Raw genomic sequence first — 11,267 nt, forward strand, 5'->3', positions numbered from 1 at the left:
ATGATGCACCAGACACTTTTTGTCTATTATTCTTTGCTCCTTTCATTATAGCAGCGCTTTTGCGAGTGTCTGTTTCCATCGCTGGCACCACCAGCATCACGTTAAGTTTTATTTCCCAAAGCACACTCTGGACCTGTTTTTAAAGCTGCCTACACCTGAATCAGAAACCCCGAGGGCAGAACCCAGCAAGGTGCTTTGACACATTTGTGTCAAAATGATTGTGATTGTGATGCACACCAAACTTTGTAAACTATGGCATTCCACCACATTTTCAGAGTTGAGACCATGGAATTCTAGCATATAATGAAACCAAACCAAAAAAAGAAGAGAGAGAGAGAGAGCAGAATTATACAGTTAGTTGGTCAAGTTTCCTAAATATAGGTTTCCTGGCTTAGATAAATCTGCCTTCAGTTCAGAAAGTCAGCATGGAATTCTCAAATTCAGAAATGCTTAGGACAGAATGACAAACAGGTGTCATTGCAGGTGTCAAGTCAAATCAGTTTGGTTGTGACTGCCTGGAACACCAAGATGAGATAAGGAGGTTTGTGAGGCAGCATTCAGTGGGAAAGAACAGAGTGATCAATGTCTGCCTTGGGTCAGGAAAGAGGGAGTGGCAGCTTTCAGGAAGTATAGACTGATCAGCTGAAAGGACCTCTAACTATGCTAATGACTGAATAGAGTACTTCCTGTAGAGAGAGCCAACTTAAAGATATAATTTGAGAGACTGAGGGCCTCCCGGAAATAATAGTGAGAGTTTAATATAGAATTGAATCGAGACAACTCAGGATAATTACAAGCACATAATGTAGTTGGACACATTAGTCACCCATAAGGGTTCTCAAGAACAACTTTGAGAGGACTAAAAGTATTCTATAGGAACCTGAAATGATTATTACTAAATGAAAGAAGCCAACCCGAGAAAGCTACATACTGCATCATTCTAACCATATAATATTCTAGAAAAGGCAAAACTATGGAGAAAATTAAAAAAATCAGTGGGTTGAGAGATGAGCAGGCAGAAGACAGAAGGTATTTAGGGCAGTGAAAATACCCCAATAGTATAAGGATGGCTAGATATCATAATACATTTGTGCAAACCCATAAAATGTACCAAAAGTAAAACCCGAGGTAAACTGTAGACTTCTGGAGGGTAATTATGACATCAATGCAGGTTTATCCTTGGTAATAACGTGCTCCTCTGGCAAGTGATGTTAATGATGGGGAAGGCTATGCATGTGTGGGGGCAGTGGGTATATGGAAAATCTCTCTGCTTCCTTCTCAATTTTGTTGTAAACCTAAAAGTACTCTTAAAAAATTAGCAAGACAGGAAACAACATGTGTTGGAGAGGATGTGGAGAAAAGGGAACCCTCTTACACTGTTGGTGGGAATGCAAGTTGGTGCAGCCTCTTTGGAGAACAGTGTGGAGATTCCTCAAGAAATTAAAAATAGAACTTCCCTATGACCCTGCCATTGCACTCCTGGGTATTTACCCCAAAGATGCAGATGTAGTGAAAAGAAGGACCATCTGTACCCCAATGTTTATAGCAGCAATGCCCACGGTCGCCAAACTGTGGAAAGAACCAAGATACCCTTCAATGGACGAATGGATAAGGAAGATGTGGTCCATATACACTATGGAGTATTATGCCTCCATCAGAAAGGACGAATACCCAACTTTTGTAGCAACATGGACGGGACTGGAAGAGATTATGCTGAGTGAAAAAAGTCAAGCAGAGAGAATCAATTATCATATGGTTTCACTTATTTGTGGAGCATAACAAATATCATGGAGGACATGGGGAGTTAGAGAGAAGGGGGTTGGGGTAAATTGAAAGGGGAGGTGAATTATGAGAGACTATGGACTCTGAAAAACAATCTGAGGGGTTTGAAGGGGCGGGGGGTGGGAGGTTGGGGTACCAGGTGGTGGGTATTATAGAGGGCACGGATTGCATGGAGCACTGGGTATGGTGAAAAAATAATGATACTGTTATGCTGAAAATAAATAAATGAACCCCCCCCCCAAAATTAAGCCTTTAAACAACAAGAAAGTATTCTCTTACATCTAGATCTAAGTAGAGATGGGGAGGGAGGGCAATGATGATATAGAATTTCAACCTTCAGGACATAAAAATCATTCCAGCTCTACATTTCTGTACCAGCCGGGTTTTGCATTGTTCTGTGCGTTGTATGTATTGCCTCAGATTTGTCTGATGTGTGAATGTGTCTGTCTCCCCATCTAAACTACAGCAAGCTACTTCAGACAGAGATCTTATTTTCTTTGTGTCCCTCCCACAATATCTTCCTGCAATCTTTTGCTCATAATAGAACTTCAATATTCATTACAAAATAAGCAACAAAAAAAGAAAGAAAATAGCTTCTAATTCCTAAGTGTCTACTGTGTTCTAGTAGCTTTGCAGATATTACAGTACTTTTACAATATGTATTTTTATCTCCTGTTGTACAGCAAAAGAAACTCATGTTCTGAGAGGTAAGGTACTCAAAGCTGAAAACTAGTCATTTCTGAAGGCTTTATTCAGACCCAGCTGTCTCTCTTTCTTTCTCCCACTAGAATGTCTTCACTAAAATTCAATTACTCTATAAAACAGAGCATGTGTTTATTATTTTATACATAAAAATACATATATAAATATAAATATAGTCACTGCATTTGAATACCTACTTTAGGAAACATGTATTCATTCATAATTATCTATGAATTAATGAATTTCTCTGGTATCCACCCACTTACACTTAAATTCTGTAGAAATGGGCTATATTAGAGAATAATTCTGTGTGGCTTTCTAATTAAGGAGAAAAGGAGCTTTGTGCTGGAGCTGACATTTTTCCCCCCAATATTGTCATTAGCTAATGCTCAAAGCTAGCTAGCTCTGGGTTTTCCCGACAGAAACAGGAGGGGCAAATTTTTCAGCCACAGAACACTTTGCTTCTAGAACTTTACCTAAAGGCAAGCAAAAGAATGTACAAGACAACATATTCGCTAGACTAGAAATTCTCTAAGGCCATAATTTGTCACATTCAACTTTATGCATGATACAATGTGGGCATTCAAAGTAAGTTTTGTCCTAAAGAAGTTAAAAATAATAGAGTGGGGTGCCTGGGTGGCTCAGTGGGTTGAGCCGCTGCCTTCGGCTCAGGTCATAATCCCAGGATCCTGGAATCAAGCCCCGCATTGGGCTCTCTGCTCAGCAGGGAGCCTGCTTCCTCCTCTCTCTCTGCCTGCCTCTCTGCCTGCTTGTCATCTCTCTCTACCAAATAAATAAATAAAATCTTTAAAAAAAAAAAAAAAAAACAAGAGTGTACTATTTTCTCCTCTCTTTATGGTAAAAGTAAGAAGACTAGTAAGTTATAGTATAATTCATACAAATAAGGGAAAAAATGGAAAATACTGTCCAGAAAGAACCATGCAAAAACAGTCAGTTAATCAGAGTATACTAGATAGGGTATGATCCCTATCCCTTTTCCTTTACCTGCACTACTCTGGTAAATAGAAGACCTTCAGGTGACTCTACGTCATCCAATTCCACAGACACTAGTCAAAGAATATAATCGTTCTCTGGCCAATGTTAGTTTTAATCCCAGAGAGACTGATCCAGAAAATGACAAACTGTCCCTTCTTTAGGGAAATATTTAGGTTTATCACACCTCTTCTCAAATACTTTTAAATCGATAAAACATTGCAGGATTAAAAAAAAAAAAAAAAGCCCTAAGTTTCAAAGGGTAAAGATACACGGATTTCCTGAGAACTTAAGATCTATAATAAATGCATAATCACAAAGACCTTTTAGAAAACCCTGTGAATGTTCTATAGAAAATCCACGGAAAATCCAACAAATGAATACGAATAACATTTTAACAAAGTTTTTTTTTGTTTTTTGTTTTGTCTCATTTTGTTTTTGTACCACAGTCTCCACCTAGCCTGGCTAGAAAGAATAGTGTGATTTCCTAAGAGAGAGAAGCAAGAGTGGTGGCTATTTTTTGGTAACACAGATAATGGCTTTTATATTCACAAGTTATAAGACAAGGCATTTAATTTTAGAAGTCCAAAGGAAGAGGGATGATCACCTCCTTTGTTTTGTTATGCATCGAGATGCTCATTTCCCAAATCTCTCAAATTATGTATTGTTATGGCTACAGGAATTCAGCAAAACACCTGCTCAGACATTTCAGGAGATGATTATTTAGAGTTAGTAAATTTTGGCACTAATCACTCCCCCTCATTTTTCTCTTGGTTTGTCAAAAACAGCTAACAGCATCCTCTCTGAACACTGTCAAGGCCTATCACACTCTCCTTCTAAAATAATTGGAATAAATGTCATTGTCAGCACTTTCATATCACTTCCCCTACATACCATTTTCCCAACTCTGCCGGTGGCTACATGTGTGCCACCAACTCTTGCCTTTATTCACTGATGGGTTCTTGCATGTAAGTCTGCATGAAATGATTCCCTCAGAAATCTCCCCAGGATACCTACTGCTATCTATTAATAGAAATGCCTAAATAAGTACCCAGCACCACATAGATTTTCATAGCTGAGGCAGGCAATGGTGCTATTAACATGTCTGCTGCTTTCTAACAAATGCTCTGGTCCTTGAAAGAAAATTTAATGGAGATATTTTATGTAGAAAAAGCCATCAAATTATTAAAGGACCAGCTGCCATTTCCTATGCACACAGTCATACTATTATAAATTAAAGTACAAGAATTAGTCACCTATCTCAACTGCCAAGACTCTAGTCACTGGAGATTAAAGCAGATGAAGCCAAGATTTAAGTCCTGTGTGCACCAGGTCTCACTGTCTCATTTCTCCCCCTCTGTCTCCCTCCACCATACCTTATTCCCTGAACAGATCAACCTGGCCGTGTCACGCTCTTGCTTTGATCAGTTGCAAGATCCCAGGCACAGGGAAGATAAATTCCAGTCTCTTGAGCGAAAGCTTCTCCTTTTCTGATCCTAAAAAAGTAATATATTCTTCTGTGGCAAACCCAAGCCAAGACCCTGTTCTGCCTGGCCCCGGGCTTTCGTTCAGCCTCCTCTCCTGCCAACGCTCCCCAAACACTCCTCGTGCCCATGTACTCAGCCCTCCAGCTGCACGTTTTCACACTTCCATGCATTTAATCACTCAGGCTGCTTGTTATGCTTGCAGTGTTCTTCTCCCTCCTCTCCGGCAAGAAAATTCCACTCAGAACCCCAGTAAATGTCATCTGATTACCCGACTCTTGGAAGATTTCACAGACACCTCCAGGTTGATTTTCCACAACCTCTTGGTATTCCCATTGTCCTCGGTAGGTAACTTTACCATAACATCGATTACATTATATACTTGTTAATTATACAGTAACATATCTATTTTTCCCAGTTGGCTGTGAATTCCATGAGAACATGGTTTGTGTCTTAATGATCTTTATATTCTAAATTTCTACCAAAGTGTAAGGCCCACATTCGACAGATAGCCACTTTCTTGGCTGGTTAAGGGAATAAAGAATGGATCCTGGAATATTTAACAGCAACAAAGTGTACCAGTACTGCTAGTTAATAATCCTCCAAATGTATATATCACTCTCCTGCAAAGCCTCACAGGAAAAAACTAGACTTATCCCTGCCACTGGACATACTCCAAAGTGCATGTTCTACTGTCAGGTTTGTGTTCCCAGCTTCATATGAAAGAAGGGTCGTTTATGACCCTTAAAGCATCACTAACTTCCTTAGAAAGTCATTTGTAACTCCTCATACATTTTTAGTAATATCCATATAGTTAGATCAGTTTGAGTGCCTGTTACAGTTAGGAGTACAATGAAGATTTGCTGAATGAGCAAATGTATAAATGAATAAAATTATTAATGTATATAAAAATGATGCCTTAGGGACATCTGAGTGGCTCAGTTAGTTAAACGTCTGACTCTTGGTTTTGGCTCAGGTCATGATCTCAGGTTCCTGAGCACTAGCCTGGGGTCCAGGCTCTCCATTCAGTGGGGAGTCAGCTTCTCTCCCTCACCATCCGCCCCTCTCCCCACTTCTGTGTGTCGCACTCTTTCTAAAATAAATGAATAAATCTTTCAAGATAAATTAAAAATAAATAATAAAAATGATGCTTCAGTATGAAAATGTAAAGGCATTCATACATTGTTTGCTACTTTACCTAAGAAAGTCGAATAATGAAATGAAACTTGGAAATTAATCATTAAAAATCTTGTGAGTCTAAAGCAGTTTTCTGACCAAGTCCTATCTGCTTCAGCTCAGAAGTGCCTTAGAATGAAAAATTAGTATGCACACGAGTAGAGTACTGTCATAGAACAATACTGAAATACCAGTGCAAAGCAAAACTGTGAAAGAGTCTGGTGAAAACACAGGGGAAAAGAAGAATTAAAGGGGGGGAAAAAAAAAACACCTCTACTATAACCTAAACTTACTTCTTTTTTTTCAAAGGCTTTGAGACTCACAGTAATAAAGTTGATTAAAACCCCTGGGCAAGAGTGTAGAAATATAATCCCCACAAAGGTTGTCATAAATCTAAATTTTGAGTATACTGATCAAATTTCAGCAATAAATAACACAACGCTGTATATCTTTTCAAGAAAGATGGTGCTTTGATATTTTTTTTTTTAAATGGTTTCTCGGGGCTCCTGGGTGGCTCAGGTCATGATCCCAGGGACCTGGGATCGAGCCCCACATCAGGCTCTCTCTGGCCAGCGAGTCTGCTTCCCCCTCTCTCTCTGCCTGCCTCTGTCTGCCTACCTATGATCTGTCTGTCAAATAAATAAATAAAAATCTTAAAAAAAAAAATAGTTTCTCAAATAAACAAGTGGCTGGGATAACCAAGAGTTAATTGATTCCCTAGCAAATTAAGAGAGCTAATGCCTGAAAACAAGCCTTTCATGCTGTGTATGGCAGCAATTGCTGTTACTCATCAAGTATCCCAGGTGTCTTCCTCTTAGGCAGATGGTAGGACAGCAGTTCCCTGCCCCCCTGTGAGAATATGTAGCATGTGCCTAATTCTGACCAATGGACTGGTAAGGATATAACTCAATTCACTGCCACAGCAAGACCTTCCTCAGCTCTCTTTGTCCTCTTGCGTTTTTCATGAAGTTGCTGGAGATGGTGGCTGCTATCAGCCTGAGTCCCAGAAGGATTATAATCTAGTTACATCTAGCTCAATATCCAAGATGTGTGCATAGTATGAGAAAAAAAAATAAATAAATCTGTGTTTTAGCCTCTGCGAGTTTGGAGATTTTTGTTATGACAGCATAACCAGCCTATCCTGACTTACCCTGAGAAAGCGAGATGTTTCTTAGGTAAAACTAGATGGAGTATCTTAGTATATCCACAATTAGATCAAAGTAATAAAAAGATCTCTGCTGTGCCAAAATATGACTACAATCATTATAATCTAATTGCTCCCATTTTATTCAAGTACAGAGATGATCTGCATTAAGAAAAATTTTATAGTAAAAGAAAAATGTAGGTCATAATTACACGATATACCTTCACTGTACATCACTGAAACATTCCTTCTCATCATTCGTTTACTCTGGTATGTTAAAAATATGATTTTTTATCAAATATAGTTTATAGCCTGCATTTTGAACATATATCTCCATTGTAATGTGAAGTATACCCACTATGCCACTAAAAAGCTAGAAAACCTAAATTTGTCATTGTTCTGGTCTATTTGCAGAGTTAACAAGGAAATACAAATTGTGAGTTTAATCTTTCTGAATTCATCTGTCTCATCAAAGAGAGCCCTCTGATGACAATTACCCATAAGAAGAGCCTCCCATGACTACAAGATCAGATTTTAAACAATGAGAAAAAATTTTTAAAAAGTAGTCAAGTAGGAAGGCACACAATTCCCTCATTGGAAGAAGGGACCCCAAGACCAGGGACTATGTGTGCCTTGTTTGACACAGCACAATGCCTGACACACAGAGAAGACATTCAATGAGCATCTGTGGAAAACATTAAAACATTAATAAATACATGAGCTTTGGCAATGGGGAGAGGAAGGGGGAATGAAAAAAAACCCTGAGAGATCCCGTTGAAGAGCAGATACTTAAATATGAAAGAAATTCCCCTACAAGTTGATCTAGTCCAATTCCCTTTTTAACATACAGGTAAATGGAACACAAAGAGAAGTCACATTGAGATAATAAAAGGGCTGGGATTAGAACCAAGTCATTCAAGTCACCCGTCTCTGACCTTTATGCTTTCGTTCATGCCTTTTTATGCAAGGGCAAGCACAGATTGGAAACTTCAGGTAAGCACATTTTCAAGCTTTATCAAGTATGCATACTTTTGGGGAGCGCCTATTCTGTGTCAGGCGGTATGCCAAGAACTCGAGTAAGATGTGATGTCTGCTTTAATGAAATTTATGCACGGTTACTCTGATCCATTAATTGGGAACCATCATGGTTGACAGTATTTATATTGCAGTTCAATTCCCCCTCCCCCAGATAAACTGTTAAAAAAAAATGTTGTCTTAGATTTATGGGAAATACATCCATTTTTAAGTAAAAAAAAAAAAGCCAACAAGATTCCTAGAAATGATCATCACTGTTTAACATTTAAACCATTAAAGAGGTTTGCTCCATTTAAAGTATATTTAATTTTTGTTTCAAGCATGCCATCTTTCCATGCTGGATTTACTTTGACAACAATATGTGCTTTGTAACCCTTTGAGAATAGGATCCTGCACCAATTTCACTGAAGTTTGTAACCACAGACTATGCAAAGCTGAATTCTAATTAATAGTACAGTAAAAGCTTTGTTCTCCTTGTGCAATGAGGGAATGAGATGCCTTAACTCTTTAAGCAGGCATCAATTCCTGTTATCTAGGTGTTCTCATTCTTCTAGGTTACTTCTGCTCACCTTTCTAAAACCTATCCTTAAATAAAAGGGCAGGAGCTTAATGAATTATTCAGATGTCCCTGCTCCATAAATTTAGTATATATGTATGCCTGCATTTTATAGTTCATTACCTCTGACCATCCTCATCAAAATCCAGAAAACTCACTGAGAGTAACTTCTCCTTTAATGAAAATAGTCAAGTTATGCTCAAGGCAATATAAGAGAACACAATGAACCATGTAAGTAGGAAATGAAGCAATATGACTTGAATCATTCAACCCAGGTACAACCACTGCCAACAGATCACGTTAGTATATATATTTTTCTAGTCGTACACACACACACACACACACACACACACACGACACACATATATGTAAAAAATGTTACAAAGTTTTGTAGCTAGTTTTCACTACTTAGCAATATATTCTGAATCCCTTCCCACAGGGGCAAATATTTTCTACAGCATGGTTTTAAGGGGTCTGATAGCAATCCATTATCTGAAAATAAACCAAGCTCATCTATTAGATATATAGAATTTTTACTCTTTTTTCAGAATTTTAGGCAATGCTTTCACAAACATCTTTATATATACTATTCTGTGAATATCTATTTAGACCCATGTCATTGAACATTAGCAAGGACATTAATGAACACACTGTAAGCACACAGAATTTTGTGGTGAACTGACTGCCACATGAGGGTTTCATAAAAATTCATTTCTCTTACCACAACCCAAAGTACCAAGAAGGGTAAATCTTGATCTTGACTCTAATGCATGTCTACTGAAAGCTGGCACTTAGTGTCTTTAGTTACAAGTATAATTTTGTACCTTGATTTTTTACAGTACTTTGGAATAATGTCCCTTGGAAAATTTTTTGCTATTTAACCATTTTATTGGTCAACACATAAACTAGGAAGACTTTTGTAAACAAACAACTATGTGAGCAATTCAGTTAAAAAGGAAAGTGGTTGTACAAGGTAATACAAGGCATTTCAGCTTGATTCATTTCAGCCGGGAAAGACTATGTGTGTGTGTGTGTGTTCATGAGCACATGTGTCTGACTTGAAATACATTCCTGTCCCATTAAAGGTGCAGTATCAGTCACTCAACAATAACACATCTAGCATTTTCAGAAGAAATGTCTTCTAGTTGTATCTCTTCTCAAAAACAAGGAAATCTGCTTTTAGAAAACTGTTGGAAACTGAATTCTGCTATTTCACCCATCTCCAAGAATGTATACAGATCTTTACATATAAGCAAAAATAGGACTAACAAGGTAGAGAAAAAAAAAGAAAAATCTAGATTGCCAGCAAGAACACATTCTGCACCATCTAGGCTTAACTAAGAAGTTCAGGTGATCACCTTAATTCTACGACAGGTTGGAAGATTCCAGTTTGAGGAAGGGAAAGGTGGTGTCCTTTGAAAAATGAAGAACCAGTCTGGCAACACTTGCCTCCGGGCACTGTGAACAAACTAATCAGACAGTACCCATGTGGCCATAGGGTAAGACTGTCCCGTAACTGAAGTAATAAACTTCATTCTCTGCTTGTGGTAGGCTATGGTTTGACAGGGGTTAGTGTGTTCACACAATTGGATTTCTGTGAGAATGTCAGAGCCCCAGGCTCCAGATGGCCTGAGAAGCTGTGTTTGCTGTCACAAAGGTGCCTTCCCACCGCTGGCAAGGAACACAGTGGCTGTTTACTGAGTACTGTGTGCTCCTTACCTCGCTGGGCACATGCGAAAGGGAAAAGGACGCTCGGACAAGGACCTGGAAGGGAGGGTTGTAGGCAAACTTCCCACCGCCTCCAGTCACAAGATCAAATGCACTACTTCTCTAGTCTGCGCTTTTGGAGTTGCAAGGATCCAGTCCACTCAAAAGCCTATGTACAAATACAAAGGAGGGGGCCTGGGGGAGAGGGTGTTTTAGGGACAGCAGCCAGCATCCAGGGTGTAGTGGGTGCAGCTGGCTGGTCATAGGTTGAGAAAGTTGACGGTTGAATTTTCAGGATTTTTTTCAACTGGTTGAGGCCATGTTGGGAGCTTAGAATCAACCATGGTAGGACTATCTACACCACGGAGTCTGGAAAGCCTTATAAATTCAAATTTGGTCTGTCGTCGTGGTTGTCATTGTCATTTCCTGGAGTGCACGTTGTTGAACACGTCCCCACCACTGCATACATCCTAGTTTATGCCTGTGATCTTCCATCTTATGCCTGCAATTATTTACAGCGCCCTTCTCTGCCTCTGTAAACTGCCATTTGGGATCATAAATCATAGGATCCCCCTAGTTTTAGAATACAGAGATCTCTGGCACCCAGGACAGGAAGCAGACCTGCCTCAGAAGGCCTGAAGCGCTGGGAATGGGGATGGGTGCAGCAGAAACCAAAGGGCTACAGTCC

General features: G+C 39.1%; 1 protein-coding gene across 1 annotated transcript in view; it reads right to left on the reverse strand.

The window, feature by feature from the left end:
* Positions 1-11,267, reverse strand: part of PDE4B (phosphodiesterase 4B) — a 447,018-nt gene that overhangs the window by 383,438 nt on the left and 52,313 nt on the right. The window lies entirely within an intron of this gene.

The sequence above is a fragment of the Mustela erminea genome, chromosome 10 (genome assembly GCF_009829155.1).
Source record: "Mustela erminea isolate mMusErm1 chromosome 10, mMusErm1.Pri, whole genome shotgun sequence".
Taxonomy (NCBI): Eukaryota; Metazoa; Chordata; class Mammalia; order Carnivora; family Mustelidae; genus Mustela; species Mustela erminea.